Here is a 20,426-nt window from a genome sequence, read left to right as displayed (position 1 = left end):
TGCATTGGTTTCAATCTCCAGTTCCTTAGCAGTTGCAAGAACTTTTTTCCTGATTTTCATGTTGGTCTGTAAACCAAAAATACCTCTGATACTGGTGCAATATAGTCATTGAACTCAGGGTTGTGATGTCTAGAGTTTAAAAAAAACACATGCCATGGAGCGTTGGTGGTATAGTGGTGAGCATAGCTGTCTTCCCAGCAGTTGACCCGGGTTCGATTCCTGGCCAACGCAGTGCTAATATTTATACACTAAGCAAGCTGTAGCTATTCTAACACAATATGTTAAAAAAAAGAGAAATATCTTGACCATATTACTCAGCTATTAGATAAATAATAAACAAAGACATAGGCAGGCATCCCAAAAGCCCTGTCTGCGACTTTCTATGTCCTGAAATTTTTATATTTTACAAACAGCAGTCACCACTCACAACTGCTGGTAATAAATGGGCTGCAGGGGGGTAAGGCAATGAAACGGCTAAGCCCTTCTGCCCGACCAGCCTTTAGAACTGCAGCATCTCTGCAGTAAAAAGTGTTTCAGGTCAATATCTCTCCCCTGGAAAAAATGTGCGAGACCCACCACCGATAAATGTGGCAAAAGTCCCCAACATTTTCTGCATATTTGTGCTCTTACCTGAAAGCAGCGCCACCTTGTAGTCATCGCAGGCAACTGCAGCATAAACCAAATTTATCCGAGAGCAAGGTGAAAGAAACCCAAGGGAACAGCCCCTGTCTGCAGCAGGAAGGTTGGCTGCTTTGAATGGACAGAACTTCCAGTCCTAAGTCCACTCACGTCCCGAACGCTCCCAAACGCTCATACCGGGCAAGCCCTCACCGGGTGCACCTCTGGCTCCCAGGTAAGGCCAAAACCTGAGCATGGTAGCGCAGGATCACAGAGAAGGAGCGGGTGGGGGTGCTTCTGTCTTGACAAAGACGTGACATGGCTAGTGACTGAGAGGGCCTTGACTTTCCCCTATGACTGACTGTGAGAGGGGAAGGCGAAGATTTTCTGCACCCAGCATGCCTTGTGACATTCTTAGGCAAATGAGGTGAGAGCCCTGCCAGAATAGCTCCAGCGATCCCATGCCACTCCTCTGAAGGCTCCTGATCTGCATAACCACAGCATTTTGAACAGGAAGCAGAGTTGCGCAGCGGAAGCGTGCTGGGCCCATAACCCAGAGGTCGATGGATCGAAACCATCCTCTGCTAGCATGGATTGATTTTTTTTCTTGTGAGGACCACTCTCTCGTTTCCACGCTGCCAGAGTGGAAAACAGCAGGTTTGTGCCAGCTTTTAGTGGGAAGAGACTGCTCAACTATCGGTCTCTGCTCAAAGTCAGGGAGACAGATGGTCAGAGAATCAACCCGACACTTCAAAGGAAATGATGCACAGTTATGACCATTAAAGAAAGATGGGACCCTCGCACTTCTTTCTGAGCCTGCTTGGAACGTTATTATTCCCTTTTTTTGTCCTGCTATTATCAATCTCCTGTGAATTTCGTGGAGCTGTTTTCTTTCTCTACCATGCTGTTTTTCCCTTGCTGCCAATATATGCTTATTTCAATTATTTGAACTGCTGCTTTCCCTTTCTCCTTTTCTGCGCAGCATTTGCATTGGTTTCAATCTCCAGTTCCTTAGCAGTTGCAAGAACTTTTTTCCTGATTTTCATGTTGGTCTGTAAACCAAAAATACCTCTGATACTGGTGCAATATAGTCATTGAACTCAGGGTTGTGATGTCTAGAGTTAAAAAAAAACATATACCACAGAGCGTTGGTGATATAGTGGTGAGCATAGCTGCCTTCCAAGCAGTTGACCTGGGTTCGATTCCCGGCCAACGCAGTGCTAATATTTATACATTAAGCAAGCTGTAGCTATTCTATCGCAATATGTTAAAAAAAAGAGAAATATCTTGACCAGATTACTCAGCTATTAGATAAATAATAAACAAAGACATAGGCAGGCATCCCAAAAGCCCCGTCTGCGACTTTCTATGTCCTGAAATTTTTATATTTTACAAACAGCAGTCACCACTCACAACTGCTGGTAATAAATGGGCTGCAGGGGGGAAGGCAATGAAACGGCTAAGCCCTTCTGCCCGACCAGCCTTTAGAACTGCAGCATCTCTGCAGTAAAAAGTGTTTCAGGTCAATATCTCTCCCCTGGAAAAAATGTGCGAGACCCACCACCGATAAATGTGGCAAAAGTCCCCAACATTTTCTGCATATTTGTGCTCTTACCTGAAAGCAGCGCCACCTTGTAGTCATCGCAGGCAACTGCAGCATACAACCAAATTTATCCGAGAGCAAGGTGAAAGAAACCCAAGGGAACAGCCCCTGTCTGCAGCAGGAAGGTTGGCTGCTTCGAATGGACAGAACTTCCAGTCCTAAGTCCACTCACGTCCCGAACGCTCCCAAACGCTCATACCGGGCAAGCCCTCACCGGGTGCACCTCTGGCTCCCAGGTAAGGCCAAAACCTGAGCATGGAAGCGCAGGATCACAGAGAAGGAGCGGGTGGGGGTGCTTCTGTCTTGACAAAGGCGTGACATGGCTAGTGACTGAGAGGGCCTTGACTTTCCCCTATGACTGACTGTGAGAGGGGAAGGCGAAGATTTTCTGCACCCAGCATGCCTTGTGACATTCTTAGGCAAATGAGGTGAGAGCCCTGCCAGAATAGCTCCAGCGATCCCATGCCACTCCTCTGAACGCTCCTGATCTGCATAACCACAGCATTTTGAGCAGGAAGCAGAGTGGCGCAGCGGAAGCGTGCTGGGCCCATAACCCAGAGGTCGATGGATCGAAACCATCCTCTGCTAGCATGGATTGATTTTTTTTCTTGTGAGGACCACTCTCTCGTTTCCACGCTGCCAGAGTGGAAAACAGCAAGCTTGTGCAAGCTTTTTGTGGGAAGAGACTGCTCAACTATCGGTCTCTGCTCAAAGTCAGGGAGACAGATGGTCAGAGAATCAACCCTACACTTCAAAGGAAATGATGCACAGTTATGACCATTAAAGAAAGATGGGACCCTCGCACTTCTTTCTGAGGCTGCTTGGAACGTTATTATTCCCTTTTTTTGTCCTGCTATTATCAATCTCCTGTGAATTTCGTGGAGCTGTTTTCTTTCTCTACCCTGCTGTTTTTCCCTTGCTGCCAATATATGCTTATTTCAATGATTTGAACTGCTGCTTTCCCTTTCTCCTTTTCTGCGCAGCTTTTGCATTGGTTTCAATCTCCAGTTCCTTAGCAGTTGCAAGAACTTTTTTCCTGATTTTCAGGTTGGTCTGTAAAGAAAAAATACCTCTGATACTGGTGCAATATAGTCATTGAACTCAGGTTTGTGATGTCTAGAGTTTAAAAAAAACATATGCCACAGAGCGTTGGTGGTATAGTGGTGAGCATAGCTGCCTTCCAAGCAGTTGACCCGGGTTTGATTCCCGGCCAACGCAGTGCTAATATTTATACATTAAGCAAGCTGTAGCTATTCTAACGCAATATGTTAAAAAAAAGAGAAATATCTTGACCAGATTACTCAGCTATTAGATAAATAATAAACAAAGACATAGGCAGGCATCCCAAAAGCCCCGTCTGCGACTTTCTATGTCCTGAAATTTTTATATTTTACAAACAGCAGTCACCACTCACAACTGCTGGTAATAAATGGACTGCAGGGGGGCAGGCAATGAAACGGCTAAGCCCTTCTGCCCGACCAGCCTTTAGAACTGCAGCATCTCTGCAGTAAAAAGTGTTTCAGGTCAATATCTCTCCCCTGGAAAAAATCTGCGAGACCCACCACCGATAAATGTGGCAAAAGTCCCCAACATTTTCTGCATATTTGTGCTCTTACCTGAAAGCAGCGCCACCTTGTAGTCATCGCAGGCAACTGCAGCATACAACCAAATTTATCCGAGAGCAAGGTGAAAGAAACCCAAGGGAACAGCCCCTGTCTGCAGCAGGAAGGTTGGCTGCTTCGAATGGACAGAACTTCCAGTCCTAAGTCCACTCACGCCCCGAACCCTCCCAAACGCTCATACCGGGCAAGCCCTCACCGGGTGCACCTCTGGCTCCCAGGTAAGGCCAAAACCTGAGCATGGTAGCGCAGGATCACAGAGAAGGAGCGGGTGGGGGTGCTTCTGTCTTGACAAAGGCGTGACATGGCTAGTGACTGAGAGGGCCTTGACTTTCCCCTATGACTGACTGTGAGAGGGGAAGGCGAAGATTTTCTGCACCCAGCATGCCTTGTGACATTCTTAGGCAAATGAGGTGAGAGCCCTGCCAGAATAGCTCCAGCGATCCCATGCCACTCCTCTGAAGGCTCCTGATCTGCATAACCACAGCATTTTGAACAGGAAGCAGAGTGGCGCAGCGGAAGCGTGCTGGGCCCATAACCCAGAGGTCGATGGATCGAAACCATCCTCTGCTAGCATGGATTGATTTTTTTTCTTGTGAGGACCACTCTCTTGTTTCCACGCTGCCAGAGCGGAAAACAGCAGGCTTGTGCCAGCTTTTTGTGGGAAGAGACTGCTCAACTATCGGTCTCTGCTCAAAGTCAGGGAGACAGATGGTCAGAGAATCAACCCTACACTTCAAAGGAAATGATGCACAGTTATGACCATTAAAGAAAGATGGGACCCTCGCACTTCTTTCTGAGCCTGCTTGGAACGTTATTATTCCCTTTTTTTGTCCTGCTATTATCAATCTCCTGTGAATTTCGTGGAGCTGTTTTCTTTCTCTACCCTGCTGTTTTTCCCTTGCTGCCAATATATGCTTATTTCAATGATTTGAACTGCTGCTTTCGCTTTCTCCTTTTCTGCGCAGCTTTTGCATTGGTTTCAATCTCCAGTTCCTTAGCAGTTGCAAGAACTTTTTTCCTGATTTTCATGTTGGTCTGTAAACCAAAAATACCTCTGATACTAGTGCAATATAGTCATTGAACTCAGGGTTGTGATGTCTAGAGTTTAAATAAAACATATGCCATGGACCGTTGGTGGTATAGTGGTGAGCATAGCTGCCTTCCAAGCAGTTGACCCGGGTTTGATTCCTGGCCAACGCAGTGCTAATATTTATACATTAAGCAAGCTGTAGCAATTCTATCGCAATATGTTAAAAAAAAGAGAAATATCTTGACCAGATTACTCAGCTATTAGATAAATAATAAACAAAGACATAGGCAGGCATCCCAAAAGCACCGTCTGCGACTTTCTATGTCCTGAAATTTTTATATTTTACAAACAGCAGTCACCACTCACAACTGCTGGTAATAAATGGGCTGCAGGGGGGCAGGCAATGAAACGGCTAAGCCCTTCTGCCCGACCAGCCTTTAGAACTGCAGCATCTCTGCAGTAAAAAGTGTTTCAGGTCAATATCTCTCCCCTGGAAAAAATGTGCAAGACCCACCACCGAAAAATGTGGCAAAAGTCCCCAACATTTTCTGCATATTTGTGCTCTTACCTGAAAGCAGCGCCACCTTGTAGTCATCGCAGGGAACTGCAGCATACACCCAAATTTATCCGAGAGCAAGGTGAAAGAAACCCAAGGGAACAGCCCCTGTCTGCAGCAGGAAGGTTGGCTGCTTCAAATGGACAGAACTTCCAGTCCTAAGTCCACTCACGTCCCGAACGCTCCCAAACGCTCATACCGGGCAAGCCCTCAGCGGGTGCACCTCTGGCTCCCAGGTAAGGCCAAAACCTGAGCATGGTAGCGCAGGATCACAGAGAAGGAGCGGGTGGGGGTGCTTCTGTCTTGACAAAGGCGTGACATGGCTAGTGACTGAGAGGGCCTTGACTTTCCCCTATGACTGACTGTGAGAGGGGAAGGTGAAGATTTTCTGCACCCAGCATGCCTTGTGACATTCTTAGGCAAATGAGGTGAGAGCCCTGCCAGAATAGCTCCAGCGATCCCATGCCACTCCTCTGAAGGCTCCTGATCTGCATAACCATAGCATTTTGAGCAGGAAGCAGAGTGGCGCAGCGGAAGCGTCTGGGCCCATAACCCAGAGGTCGATGGATCGAAACCATCCTCTGCTAGCATGGATTGATTTTTTTCTTGTGAGGACCACTCTCTCGTTTCCACGCTGCCAGAGCGGAAAAAAGCAGGCTTGTGCCAGCTTTTTGTGGGAAGAGACTGCTCAACTATCGGTCTCTGCTCAAAGTCAGGGAGACAGATGGTCAGAGAATCAACCCTACACTTCAAAGGAAATGATGCACAGTTATGACCATTAACGAAAGATGGGACCCTCGCACTTCTTTCTGAGGCTGCTTGGAACGTTATTATTCCCTTTTTTTGTCCAGCTATTATCAATCTACTGTGAATTTCGTGGAGCTGTTTTCTTTCTCTACCCTGCTGTTTTTCCCTTGCTGCCAATATATGCTTATTTCAATGATTTGAACTGCTGCTTTCCCTTTCTCCTTTTCGGCGCAGCTTTTGCATTGGTTTCAATCTCCAGTTCCTTAGCAGTTGCAAGAACTTTTTTCCTGATTTTCATGTTGGTCTGTAAACCAAAAATACCTCTGATACTGGTGCAATATAGTCATTGAACTCAGGGTTGTGATGTCTAGAGTTTAAAAAAAACATATGCCACGGAGCGTTGGTGGTATAGTGGTGAGCATAGCTGCCTTCCAAGCAGTTGACCCGGGTTCGATTCCCGGCCAACGCAGTGCTAATATTTATACATTAAGCAAGCTGTAGCTATTCTAACGCAATATGTTAAAAAAAGAGAAATATCTTGACCAGATTACTCAGCTATTAGATAAATAATAAACAAAGACATAGACAGGCATCCCAAAAGCCCCGTCTGCGACTTTCTATGTCCTGAAATTTTTATATTTTACAAACAGCAGTCACCACTCACAACTGGTGGTAATAAATGGGCTGCAGGGGGGCAGGCAATGAAACGGCTAAGCCCTTCTGCCCGACCAGCCTTTAGAACTGCAGCATCTCTGCAGTAAAAAGTGTTTCAGGTCAATATCTCTCCCCTGGAAAAAATGTGCGAGACCCACCACCGATAAATGTGGCAAAAGTCCCCAACATTTTCTGCATATTTGTGCTCTTACCTGAAAGCAGCGCCACCTTGTAGTCATCGCAGGCAACTGCAGCATACAAACAAATTTATCCGAGAGCAAGGTGAAAGAAACCCAAGGGAAAAGCCCCTGTCTGCAGCAGGAAGGTTGGCTGCTTCGAATGGACAGAACTTCCAGTCCTAAGTCCACTCACGTCCCGAAAGCTCCCAAACGCTCATACCGGGTGCACCTCTGGCTCCCAGGTAAGGCCAAAACCTGAGCATGGTAGCGCAGGATCACAGAGAAGGAGCGGGTGGGGGTGCTTCTGTCTTGACAAAGGCGTGACATGGCTAGTGACTGAGAGGGCCTTGACTTTCCCCTATGACTGACTGTGAGAGTGGAAGGTGAAGATTTTCTGCACCCAGCATGCCTTGTGACATTCTTAGGCAAATGAGGTGAGAGCCCTGCCAGAATAGCTCCAGCGATCCCATGCCACTCCTCTGAAGGCTCCTGATCTGCATAACCACAGCATTTTGAACAGGAAGCAGAGTGGCGCAGCGGAAGCGTGCTGGGCCCATAACCCAGAGGTTGATGGATCGAAACCATCCTCTGCTAGCATGGATTGATTTTTTTTCTTGTGAGGACCACTCTCTCGTTTCCACGCTGCCAGAGTGGAAAACAGCAGGCTTGTGCCAGCTTTTTGTGGGAAGAGACTGCTCAACTATCGGTCTCTGCTCAAAGTCAGGGAGACAGATGGTCAGAGAATCAACCCGACACTTCAAAGGAAATGATGCACAGTTATGACCATTAAAGAAAGATGGGACCCTCGCACTTCTTTCTGAGCCTGCTTGGAACGTTATTATTCCCTTTTTTTGTCCTGCTATTATCAATCTCCTGTGAATTTCGTGGAGCTGTTTTCTTTCTCTACCCTGCTGTTTTTCCCTTGCTGCCAATATATGCTTATTTCAATGATTTGAACTGCTGCTTTCCCTTTCTCCTTTTCTGCGCAGCTTTTGCATTGGTTTCAATCTCCAGTTCCTTAGCAGTTGCAAGAACTTTTTTCCTGATTTTCATGTTGGTCTGTAAAGAAAAAATACCTCTGATACTGGTGCAATATAGTCATTGAACTCAGGTTTGTGATGTCTAGAGTTTTAAAAAAACATATGCCACAGAGCGTTGGTGGTATAGTGGTGAGCATAGCTGCCTTCCAAGCAGTTGACCGGGGTTTGATTCCCGGCCAACGCAGTGCTAATATTTATACATTAAGCAAGCTGTAGCTATTCTAACGCAATATGTTAAAAAAAAGAGAAATATCTTGACCAGATTACTCAGCTATTAGATAAATAATAAACAAAGACATAGGCAGGCATCCCAAAAGCCCCGTCTGCGACTTTCTATGTCCTGAAATTTTTATATTTTACAAACAGCAGTCACCACTCACAACTGCTGGTAATAAATGGACTGCAGGGGGGCAGGCAATGAAACGGCTAAGCCCTTCTGCCCGACCAGCCTTTAGAACTGCAGCATCTCTGCAGTAAAAAGTGTTTCAGGTCAATATCTCTCCCCTGGAAAAAATCTGCGAGACCCACCACCGATAAATGTGGCAAAAGTCCCCAACATTTTCTGCATATTTGTGCTCTTACCTGAAAGCAGCGCCACCTTGTAGTCATCGCAGGCAACTGCAGCATACAACCAAATTTATCCGAGAGCAAGGTGAAAGAAACCCAAGGGAACAGCCCCTGTCTGCAGCAGGAAGGTTGGCTGCTTCGAATGGACAGAACTTCCAGTCCTAAGTCCACTCACGTCCCAAACCCTCCCAAACGCTCGCCCTCACCGGGTGCACCTCTGGCTCCCAGGTAAGGCCAAAACCTGAGCATGGTAGCGCAGGATCACAGAGAAGGAGCGGGTGGGGGTGCTTCTGTCTTGACAAAGGCGTGACATGGCTAGTGACTGAGAGGGCCTTGACTTTCCCCTATGACTGACTGTGAGAGGGGAAGGCGAAGATTTTCTGCACCCAGCATGCCTTGTGACATTCTTAGGCAAATGAGGTGAGAGCCCTGCCAGAATAGCTCCAGCGATCCCATGCCACTCCTCTGAAGGCTCCTGATCTGCATAACCACAGCATTTTGAACAGGAAGCAGAGTGGCGCAGCTGAAGCGTGCTGGGCCCATAACCCAGAGGTCGATGGATCGAAACCATCCTGTGCTAGCATGGATTGATTTTTTTTCTTGTGAGGACCACTCTCTTGTTTCCACGCTGCCAGAGCGGAAAACAGCAGGCTTGTGCCTGCTTTTTGTGGGAAGAGACTGCTCAACTATCGGTCTCTGCTCAAAGTCAGGGAGACAGATGGTCAGAGAATCAACCCTACACTTCAAAGGAAATGATGCACAGTTATGACCATTAAAGAAAGATGGGACCCTCGCACTTCTTTCTGAGCCTGCTTGGAACGTTATTATTCCCTTTTTTTGTCCTGCTATTATCAATCTCCTGTGAATTTCGTGGAGCTGTTTTCTTTCTCTACCCTGCTGTTTTTCCCTTGCTGCCAATATATGCTTATTTCAATGATTTGAACTGCTGCTTTCCCTTTCTCCTTTCCTGCGCAGCTTTTGCATTGGTTTCAATCTCCAGTTCCTTAGCAGTTGCAAGAACTTTTTTCCTGATTTTCATGTTGGTCTGTAAACCAAAAATACCTCTGATACTGGTGCAATATAGTCATTGAACTCAGGGTTGTGATGTCTAGAGTTTAAAAAAACCATCTGCTATGGAGCGTTGGTGGTATAGTGGTGAGCATAGCTGCCTTCCAAGCAGTTGACCCGGGTTTGATTCCCGGCCAACGCAGTGCTAATATTTATACATTAAGCAAGCTGTAGCTATTCTATCGCAATATGTTAAAAAAAAGAGAAATATCTTGACCAGATTACTCAGCTATTAGATAAATAATAAACAAAGACATAGGCAGGCATCCCAAAAGCCCCGTCTGCGACTTTCTATGTCCTGAAATTTTTATATTTTACAAACAGCAGTCACCACTCACAACTGCTGGTAATAAATGGGCTGCAGGGGGGCAGGCAATGAAACGGCTAAGCCCTTCTGCCCGACCAGCCTTTAGAACTGCAGCATCTCTGCAGTAAAAAGTGTTTCAGGTCAATATCTCTCCCCTGGAAAAAATGTGCGAGACCCACCACCGATAAATGTGGCAAAAGTCCCCAACATTTTCTGCATATTTGTGCTCTTACCTGAAAGCAGCGCCACCTTGTAGTCATCGCAGGCAACTGCAGCATACAACCAAATTTATCCGAGAGCAAGGTGAAAGAAACCCAAGGGAAAAGCCCCTGTCTGCAGCAGGAAGGTTGGCTGCTTCGAATGGACAGAACTTCCAGTCCTAAGTCCACTCACGTCCCGAAAGCTCCCAAACGCTCATACCGGGCAAACCCTCACCGGGTGCACCTCTGGCTCCCAGGTAAGGCCAAAACCTGAGCATGGTAGCGCAGGATCACAGAGAAGGAGCGGGAGGGGGTGCTTCTGTCTTGACAAAGGCGTGACATGGCTAGTGACTGAGAGGGCCTTGACATTCCCCTATGACTGACTGTGAGAGGGGAAGGTGAAGATTTTCTGCACCCAGCATGCCTTGTGACATTCTTAGGCAAATGAGGTGAGAGCCCTGCCAGAATAGCTCCAGCGATCCCATGCCACTCCTCTGAAGGCTCCTGATCTGCATAACCACAGCATTTTGAACAGGAAGCAGAGTGGCGCAGCGGAAGCGTGCTGGGCCCATAACCCAGAGGTCGATGGATCGAAACCATTCTCTGCTAGCATGGATTGATTTTTTTTCTTGTGAGGACCACTCTCTCGTTTCCACGCTGCCAGAGTGGAAAACAGCAGGCTTGTGCCAGCTTTTTGTGGGAAGAGACTGCTCAACTATCGGTCTCTGCTCAAAGTCAGGGAGACAGATGGTCAGAGAATCAACCCGACACTTCAAAGGAAATGATGCACAGTTATGACCATTAAAGAAAGATGGGACCCTCGCACTTCTTTCTGAGCCTGCTTGGAACGTTATTATTCCCTTTTTTTGTCCTGCTATTATCAATCTCCTGTGAATTTCGTGGAGCTGTTTTCTTTCTCTACCCTGCTGTTTTTCCCTTGCTGCCAATATATGCTTATTTCAATTATTTGAACTGCTGCTTTCCCTTTCTCCTTTTCTGCGCAGCATTTGCATTGGTTTCAATCTCCAGTTCCTTAGCAGTTGCAAGAACTTTTTTCCTGATTTTCATGTTGGTCTGTAAACCAAAAATACCTCTGATACTGGTGCAATATAGTCATTGAACTCAGGGTTGTGATGTCTAGAGTTAAAAAAAAACATATGCCACGGAGCGTTGGTGGTATAGTGGTGAGCATAGCTGCCTTCCAAGCAGTTGACCTGGGTTCGATTCCCGGCCAACGCAGTGCTAATATTTATACATTAAGCAAGCTGTAGCTATTCTATCGCAATATGTTAAAAAAAAGAGAAATATCTTGACCAGATTACTCAGCTATTAGATAAATAATAAACAAAGACATAGGCAGGCATCCCAAAAGCCCCGTCTGCGACTTTCTATGTCCTGAAATTTTTATATTTTACAAACAGCAGTCACCACTCACAACTGCTGGTAATAAATGGGCTGCAGGGGGGAAGGCAATGAAATGGCTAAGCCCTTCTGCCCGACCAGCCTTTAGAACTGCAGCATCTCTGCAGTAAAAAGTGTTTCAGGTCAATATCTCTCCCCTGGAAAAAATGTGCGAGACCCACCACCGATAAATGTGGCAAAAGTCCCCAACATTTTCTGCATATTTGTGCTCTTACCTGAAAGCAGCGCCACCTTGTAGTCATCGCAGGCAACTGCAGCATACAACCAAATTTATCCGAGAGCAAGGTGAAAGAAACCCAAGGGAACAGCCCCTGTCTGCAGCAGGAAGGTTGGCTGCTTCGAATGGACAGAACTTCCAGTCCTAAGTCCACTCACGTCCCGAACGCTCCCAAACGCTCATACCGGGCAAGCCCTCACCGGGTGCACCTCTGGCTCCCAGGTAAGGCCAAAACCTGAGCATGGTAGCGTAGGATCACAGAGAAGGAGCGGGTGGGGGTGCTTCTGTCTTGACAAAGGCGTGACATGGCTAGTGACTGAGAGGGCCTTGACTTTCCCCTATGACTGACTGTGAGAGGGGAAGGTGAAGATTTTCTGCACCCAGCATGCCTTGTGACATTCTTAGGCAAATGAGGTGAGAGCCCTGCCAGAATAGCTCCAGCGATCCCATGCCACTCCTCTGAAGGCTCCTGATCTGCATAACCATAGCATTTTGAGCAGCAAGCAGAGTGGCGCAGCGGAAGCGTGCTGGGCCCATAACCCTGAGGTCGATGGATCGAAACCATTCTCTGCTAGCATGGATTGATGTTTTTTTTCTTGTGAGGACCACTCTCTCGTTTCCACGCTGCCAGAGCGGAAAAAAGCAGGCTTGTGCCAGCTTTTTGTGGGAAGAGACTGCTCAACTATCGGTCTCTGCTCAAAGTCAGGGAGACAGATGGTCAGAGAATCAACCCTACACTTCAAAGGAAATGATGCACAGTTATGACCATTAACGAAAGATGGGACCCTCGCACTTCTTTCTGAGGCTGCTTGAAACGTTATTATTCCATTTTTTTGTCCTGCTATTATCAATCTCCTGTGAATTTCGTGGAGCTGTTTTCTTTCTCTACCCTGCTGTTTTTCCCTTGCTGCCAATATATGCTTATTTCAATGATTTGAACTGCTGCTTTCCCTTTCTCCTTTTCTGCGCAGCTTTTGCATTGGTTTCAATCTCCAGTTCCTTAGCAGTTGCAAGAACTTTTTTCCTGATTTTCATGTTGGTCTGTAAACCAAAAATACCTCTGATACTGGTGCAATATAGTCATTGAACTCAGGGTTGTGATGTCTAGAGTTTAAAAAAAACACATGCCATGGAGCGTTGGTGGTATAGTGGTGAGCATAGCTGTCTTCCCAGCAGTTGACCCGGGTTCGATTCCTGGCCAACGCAGTGCTAATATTTATACACTAAGCAAGCTGTAGCTATTCTAACACAATATGTTAAAAAAAAGAGAAATATCTTGACCATATTACTCAGCTATTAGATAAATAATAAACAAAGACATAGGCAGGCATCCCAAAAGCCCCGTCTGCGACTTTCTATGTCCTGAAATTTTTATATTTTACAAACAGCAGTCACCACTCACAACTGCTGGTAATAAATGGGCTGCAGGGGGGTAAGGCAATGAAACGGCTAAGCCCTTCTGCCCGACCAGCCTTTAGAACTGCAGCATCTCTGCAGTAAAAAGTGTTTCAGGTCAATATCTCTCCCCTGGAAAAAATGTGCGAGACCCACCACCGATAAATGTGGCAAAAGTCCCCAACATTTTCTGCATATTTGTGCTCTTACCTGAAAGCAGCGCCACCTTGTAGTCATCGCAGGCAACTGCAGCATAAACCAAATTTATCCGAGAGCAAGGTGAAAGAAACCCAAGGGAACAGCCCCTGTCTGCAGCAGGAAGGTTGGCTGCTTTGAATGGACAGAACTTCCAGTCCTAAGTCCACTCACGTCCCGAACGCTCCCAAACGCTCATACCGGGCAAGCCCTCACCGGGTGCACCTCTGGCTCCCAGGTAAGGCCAAAACCTGAGCATGGTAGCGCAGGATCACAGAGAAGGAGCGGGTGGGGGTGCTTCTGTCTTGACAAAGACGTGACATGGCTAGTGACTGAGAGGGCCTTGACTTTCCCCTATGACTGACTGTGAGAGGGGAAGGCGAAGATTTTCTGCACCCAGCATGCCTTGTGACATTCTTAGGCAAATGAGGTGAGAGCCCTGCCAGAATAGCTCCAGCGATCCCATGCCACTCCTCTGAAGGCTCCTGATCTGCATAACCACAGCATTTTGAACAGGAAGCAGAGTTGCGCAGCGGAAGCGTGCTGGGCCCATAACCCAGAGGTCGATGGATCGAAACCATCCTCTGCTAGCATGGATTGATTTTTTTTCTTGTGAGGACCACTCTCTCGTTTCCACGCTGCCAGAGTGGAAAACAGCAGGTTTGTGCCAGCTTTTAGTGGGAAGAGACTGCTCAACTATCGGTCTCTGCTCAAAGTCAGGGAGACAGATGGTCAGAGAATCAACCCGACACTTCAAAGGAAATGATGCACAGTTATGACCATTAAAGAAAGATGGGACCCTCGCACTTCTTTCTGAGCCTGCTTGGAACGTTATTATTCCCTTTTTTTGTCCTGCTATTATCAATCTCCTGTGAATTTCGTGGAGCTGTTTTCTTTCTCTACCATGCTGTTTTTCCCTTGCTGCCAATATATGCTTATTTCAATTATTTGAACTGCTGCTTTCCCTTTCTCCTTTTCTGCGCAGCATTTGCATTGGTTTCAATCTCCAGTTCCTTAGCAGTTGCAAGAACTTTTTTCCTGATTTTCATGTTGGTCTGTAAACCAAAAATACCTCTGATACTGGTGCAATATAGTCATTGAACTCAGGGTTGTGATGTCTAGAGTTAAAAAAAAACATATACCACAGAGCGTTGGTGATATAGTGGTGAGCATAGCTGCCTTCCAAGCAGTTGACCTGGGTTCGATTCCCGGCCAACGCAGTGCTAATATTTATACATTAAGCAAGCTGTAGCTATTCTATCGCAATATGTTAAAAAAAAGAGAAATATCTTGACCAGATTACTCAGCTATTAGATAAATAATAAACAAAGACATAGGCAGGCATCCCAAAAGCCCCGTCTGCGACTTTCTATGTCCTGAAATTTTTATATTTTACAAACAGCAGTCACCACTCACAACTGCTGGTAATAAATGGGCTGCAGGGGGGAAGGCAATGAAACGGCTAAGCCCTTCTGCCCGACCAGCCTTTAGAACTGCAGCATCTCTGCAGTAAAAAGTGTTTCAGGTCAATATCTCTCCCCTGGAAAAAATGTGCGAGACCCACCACCGATAAATGTGGCAAAAGTCCCCAACATTTTCTGCATATTTGTGCTCTTACCTGAAAGCAGCGCCACCTTGTAGTCATCGCAGGCAACTGCAGCATACAACCAAATTTATCCGAGAGCAAGGTGAAAGAAACCCAAGGGAACAGCCCCTGTCTGCAGCAGGAAGGTTGGCTGCTTCGAATGGACAGAACTTCCAGTCCTAAGTCCACTCACGTCCCGAACGCTCCCAAACGCTCATACCGGGCAAGCCCTCACCGGGTGCACCTCTGGCTCCCAGGTAAGGCCAAAACCTGAGCATGGAAGCGCAGGATCACAGAGAAGGAGCGGGTGGGGGTGCTTCTGTCTTGACAAAGGCGTGACATGGCTAGTGACTGAGAGGGCCTTGACTTTCCCCTATGACTGACTGTGAGAGGGGAAGGTGAAGATTTTCTGCACCCAGCATGCCTTGTGACATTCTTAGGCAAATGAGGTGAGAGCCCTGCCAGAATAGCTCCAGCGATCTCATGCCACTCCTCTGAAGGCTCCTGATCTGCATAACCATAGCATTTTGAGCAGGAAGCAGAGTGGCGCAGCGGAAGCGTGCTGGGCCCATAACCCAGAGGTCGATGGATCGAAACCATCCTCTGCTAGCATGGATTGATTTTTTTTCTTGTGAGGACCACTCTCTCGTTTCCACGCTGCCAGAGCGGAAAAAAGCAGGCTTGTGCCAGCTTTTTGTGGGAAGAGACTGCTCAACTATCGGTCTCTGCTCAAAGTCAGGGAGACAGATGGTCAGAGAATCAACCCTACACTTCAAAGGAAATGATGCACAGTTATGACCATTAACGAAAGATGGGACCCTCGCACTTCTTTCTGAGGCTGCTTGGAACGTTATTATTCCCTTTTTTTGTCCTGCTATTATCAATCTCCTGTGAATTTCGTGGAGCTGTTTTCTTTCTCTACCCTGCTGTTTTTCCCTTGCTGCCAATATATGCTTATTTCAATGATTTGAACTGCTGCTTTCCCTTTCTCCTTTTCTGCGCAGCTTTTGCATTGGTTTCAATCTCCAGTTCCTTAGCAGTTGCAAGAACTTTTTTCCTGATTTTCATGTTGGTCTGTAAACCAAAAATACCTCTGATACTGGTGCAATATAGTCATTGAACTCAGGGTTGTGATGTCTAGAGTTTAAAAAAAACATATGCCACGGAGCGTTGGTGGTACAGTGGTGAGCATAGCTGCCTTCCAAGCAGTTGACCCGGGTTCGATTCCTGGCCAATGCAGTGCTAATATTTATACATTAAGCGAGCTGTAGCTATTCTAACGCAATATGTTAAAAAAAAGAGAAATATCTTGACCAGATTACTCAGCTATTAGATAAATAATAAACAAAGACATAGGCAGGCATCCCAAAAGCCCCATCTGCGACTTTCTATGTCCTGAAATTTTTATATTTTACAAACAGCAGTCACCACTCACAACTGCTGGTAATAAATGGGCTGCAGGGGGGCAGGCAATGAAACGGCTAAGCCCTTCTGCCCGACCAGCCTTTAGAACTGCAGCATCTCTGCAGTAAAAAGTGTTTCAGGTCAATATCTCTCCCCTGGAAAAAATGTGCGAGACCCACCACCGATAAATGTGGCAAAAGTCCCCAACATTTTCTGCATATTTGTGCTCTTACCTGAAAGCAGCGCCACCTTGTAGTCATCGCAGGCAACTGCAGCATACAACCAAATTTATCCGAGAGCAAGGTGAAAGAAACCCAAGGGAACAGCCTCTGTCTGCAGCAGGAAGGTTGGCTGCTTCGAATGGACAGAACTTCCAGTCCTAAGTCCACTCACGTCCCAAACGCTCCCAAACGCTCGCCCTCACCGGGTGCACCTCTGGCTCCCAGGTAAAGCCAAAACCTGAGCATGGTAGCGCAGGATCACAGAGAAGGAGCGGGTGGGGGTGCTTCTGTCTTGACAAAGGCGTGACATGGCTAGTGACTGAGAGGGCCTTGACTTTCCGCTATGACTGACTGTGAGAGGGGAAGGCGAAGATTTTCTGCACCCAGCATGCCTTGTGACATTCTTAGGCAAATGAGGTGAGAGCCCTGCCAGAATAGCTCCAGCGATCCCATGCCACTCCTCTGAAGGCTCCTGATCTGCATAACCACAGCATTTTGAGCAGGAAGCAGAGTGGTGCAGCGGAAGCGTGCTGGGCCCATAACCCAGAGGTCGATGGATCGAAACCATCCTCTGCTAGCATGGATTGATTTTTTTTCTTGTGAGGACCACTCTCTCGTTTCCACGCTGCCAGAGCGGAAAACAGCAGGCTTGTGCCAGCTTTTTGTGGGAAGAGACTGCTCAACTATCGGTCTCTGCTCAAAGTCAGGGAGACAGATGGTCAGAGAATCAACCCTACACTTCAAAGGAAATGATGCACAGTTATGACCATTAACGAAAGATGGGACCCTCGCACTTCTTTCTGAGCCTGCTTGGAACGTTATTATTCCCTTTTTTTGTCCTGCTATTATCAATCTCCTGTGAATTTCGTGGAGCTGTTTTCTTTCTCTACCCTGCTGTTTTTCCCTTGCTGCCAATATATGCTTATTTCAATGATTTGAACTGCTGCTTTCCCTTTCTCCTTTTCTGCGCAGCTTTTGCATTGGTTTCAATCTCCAGTTCCTTAGCAGTTGCAAGAACTTTTTTCCTGATTTTCATGTTGGTCTGTAAACCAAAAATACCTCTGATACTGGTGCAATATAGTCATTGAACTCAGGGTTGTGATGTCTAGAGTTTAAAAAAAACATATGCCACGGAGCGTTGGTGGTATAGTGGTGAGCATAGCTGCCTTCCAAGCAGTTGACCCGGGTTCGATTCCTGGCCAACGCAGTACTAATATTTATACATTAAGCAAGCTGTAGCTATTCTAACGCAATATGTTAAAAAAAAGAGAAATATCTTGACCAGATTACTCAGCTATTAGATAAATAATAAACAAAGACATAGGCAGGCATCCCAAAAGCCCCGTCTGCGACTTTCTATATCCTGAAATTTTTATATTTTACAAACAGCAGTCACCACTCACAACTGCTGGTAATAAATGGGCTGCAGGGGGGCAGGCAATGAAACGGCTAAGCCCTTCTGCCCGACCAGCCTTTAGAACTGCAGCATCTCTGCAGTAAAAAGTGTTTCAGGTCAATATCTCTCCCCTGGAAAAAATGTGCGAGACCCACCACCGATAAATGTGGCAAAAGTCCCCAACATTTTCTGCATATTTGTGCTCTTACCTGAAAGCAGCGCCACCTTGTAGTCATCGCAGGCAACTGCAGCATACAACCAAATTTATCCGAGAGCAAGGTGAAAGAAACCCAAGGGAACAGCCTCTGTCTGCAGCAGGAAGGTTGGCTGCTTCAAATGGACAGAACTTCCAGTCCTAAGTCCACTCACGTCCCGAACGCTCCCAAACGCTCGCACTCACCGGGTGCACCTCTGGCTCCCAGGTAAGGCCAAAACCTGAGCATGGTAGCGCAGGATCACAGAGAAGGAGCGGGTGGGGGTGCTTCTGTCTTGACAAAGGCGTGACATGGCTAGTGACTGAGAGGGCCTTGACTTTCCCCTATGACTGACTGTGAGAGGGGAAGGCGAAGATTTTCTGCACCCAGCATGCCTTGTGACATTCTTAGGCAAATGAGGTGAGAGCCCTGCCAGAATAGCTCCAGCGATCCCATGCCACTCCTCTGAAGGCTCCTGATCTGCATAACCACAGCATTTTGAGCAGGAAGCAGAGTGGCACAGCGGAAGCGTGCTGGGCCCATAACCCAGAGGTCGATGGATCGAAACCATCCTCTGCTAGCATGGATTGATTTTTTTTCTTGTGAGGACCACTCTCTCGTTTCCACGCTGCCAGAGCGGAAAACAGCAGGCTTGTGCCAGCTTTTTGTGGGAAGAGACTGCTCAACTATCGGTCTCTGCTCAAAGTCAGGGAGACAGATGGTCAGAGAATCAACCCTACACTTCAAAGGAAATGATGCACAGTTATGACCATTAACGAAAGATGGGACCCTCGCACTTCTTTCTGAGGCTGCTTGGAACGTTATTATTCCCTTTTTTTGTCCTGCTATTATCAATCTCCTGTGAATTTCGTGGAGCTGTTTTCTTTCTCTACCCTGCTGTTTTTCCCTTGCTGCCAATATATGCTTATTTCAATGATTTGAACTGCTGCTTTCCCTTTCTCCTTTTCTGCGCAGCTTTTGCATTGGTGTCAATCTCCAGTTCCTTAGCAGTTGCAAGAACTTTTTTCCTGATTTTCATGTTGGTCTGTAAACCAAAAATACCTCTGATACTGGTGCAATATAGTCATTGAACTCAGGGTTGTGATGTCTAGAGTTTAAAAAAAACATATGCCACAGAGCGTTGGTGGTATAGTGGTGAGCATAGCTGCCTTCCAAGCAGTTGACCCGGGTTCGATTCTCGGCCAACGCAGTGCTAATATTTATACATTAAGCAAGCTGTAGCTATTCTAACGCAATATGTTAAAAAAAAGAGAAATATCTTGACCAGATTACTCAGCTATTAGATAAATAATAAACAAAGACATAGGCAGGCATCCCAAAAGCCCCGTCTGCGACTTTCTATGTCCTGAAATTTTTATATTTTACAAACAGCAGTCACCACTCACAACTGCTGGTAATAAATGGGCTGCAGGGGGGCAGGCAATGAAACGGCTAAGCCCTTCTGCCCGACCAGCCTTTAGAACTGCAGCATCTCTGCAGTAAAAAGTGTTTCAGGTCAATATCTCTCCCCTGGAAAAAATGTGCGAGACCCACCACCGATAAATGTGGCAAAAGTCCCCAACATTTTCTGCATATTTGTGCTCTTACCTGAAAGCAGCGCCACCTTGTAGTCATCGCAGGCAACTGCAGCATACAACCAAATTTATCCGAGAGCAAGGTGAAAGAAACCCAAGGGAACAGCCCCTGTCTGCAGCAGGAAGGTTGGCTGCTTCGAATGGACAGAACTTCCAGTCCTAAGTCCACTCACGTCCCGAACGCTCATGCCGGGCAAGCCCTCACCGGGTGCACCTCTGGCTCCCAGGTAAGGCCAAAACCTGAGCATGGTAGCGCAGGATCACAGAGAAGGAGCGGGTGGGGGTGCTTCTGTCTTGACAAAGGCGTGACATGGCTAGTGACTGAGAGGGCCTTGACTTTCCCCTATGACTGACTGTGAGAGTGGAAGGCGAAGATTTTCTGCACCCAGCATGCCTTGTGACATTCTTAGGCAAATGAGGTGAGAGCCCTGCCAGAATAGCTCCAGCGATCCCATGCCACTCCTCTGAAGGCTCCTGATCTGCATAACCACAGCATTTTTAGCAGGAAGCAGAGTGGCGCAGCGGAAGCGTGCTGGGCCCATAACCCAGAGGTCGATGGATCGAAACCATCCTCTGCTAGCATGGATTGAATTTTTTTCTTGTGAGGACCA

The 20,426-nt window shown here is 46.9% G+C and overlaps 5 non-coding genes across 5 annotated transcripts; all 5 read left to right on the top strand.

Annotated features, from left to right (window-relative positions):
- Positions 1–3,367: 3,367 nt before the first annotated feature.
- TRNAG-UCC (transfer RNA glycine (anticodon UCC)) lies at positions 3,368–3,439 on the top strand. Its single transcript has one exon. It is a non-coding gene; the product is annotated as a tRNA-Gly (tRNA).
- A 3,134-nt stretch (positions 3,440–6,573) lies between these two features.
- Positions 6,574–6,645, top strand: TRNAG-UCC (transfer RNA glycine (anticodon UCC)). Its single transcript has one exon. It is a non-coding gene; the product is annotated as a tRNA-Gly (tRNA).
- A 3,109-nt stretch (positions 6,646–9,754) lies between these two features.
- TRNAG-UCC (transfer RNA glycine (anticodon UCC)) lies at positions 9,755–9,826 on the top strand. Its single transcript has one exon. It is a non-coding gene; the product is annotated as a tRNA-Gly (tRNA).
- Positions 9,827–11,358: 1,532 nt separating this feature from the next.
- On the top strand, positions 11,359–11,430 carry TRNAG-UCC (transfer RNA glycine (anticodon UCC)). The gene has a single exon. It is a non-coding gene; the product is annotated as a tRNA-Gly (tRNA).
- A 4,742-nt stretch (positions 11,431–16,172) lies between these two features.
- Positions 16,173–16,244, top strand: TRNAG-UCC (transfer RNA glycine (anticodon UCC)). The gene has a single exon. It is a non-coding gene; the product is annotated as a tRNA-Gly (tRNA).
- Positions 16,245–20,426: the final 4,182 nt, after the last annotated feature.

The sequence above is a fragment of the Pleurodeles waltl genome, unplaced genomic scaffold (assembly GCF_031143425.1).
Source record: "Pleurodeles waltl isolate 20211129_DDA unplaced genomic scaffold, aPleWal1.hap1.20221129 scaffold_69, whole genome shotgun sequence".
Lineage (NCBI taxonomy): Eukaryota > Metazoa > Chordata > Amphibia > Caudata > Salamandridae > Pleurodeles > Pleurodeles waltl.
Note: the sequence above shows the minus strand (reverse complement) of the source record. Positions and strands in the feature narration are given on the sequence as shown.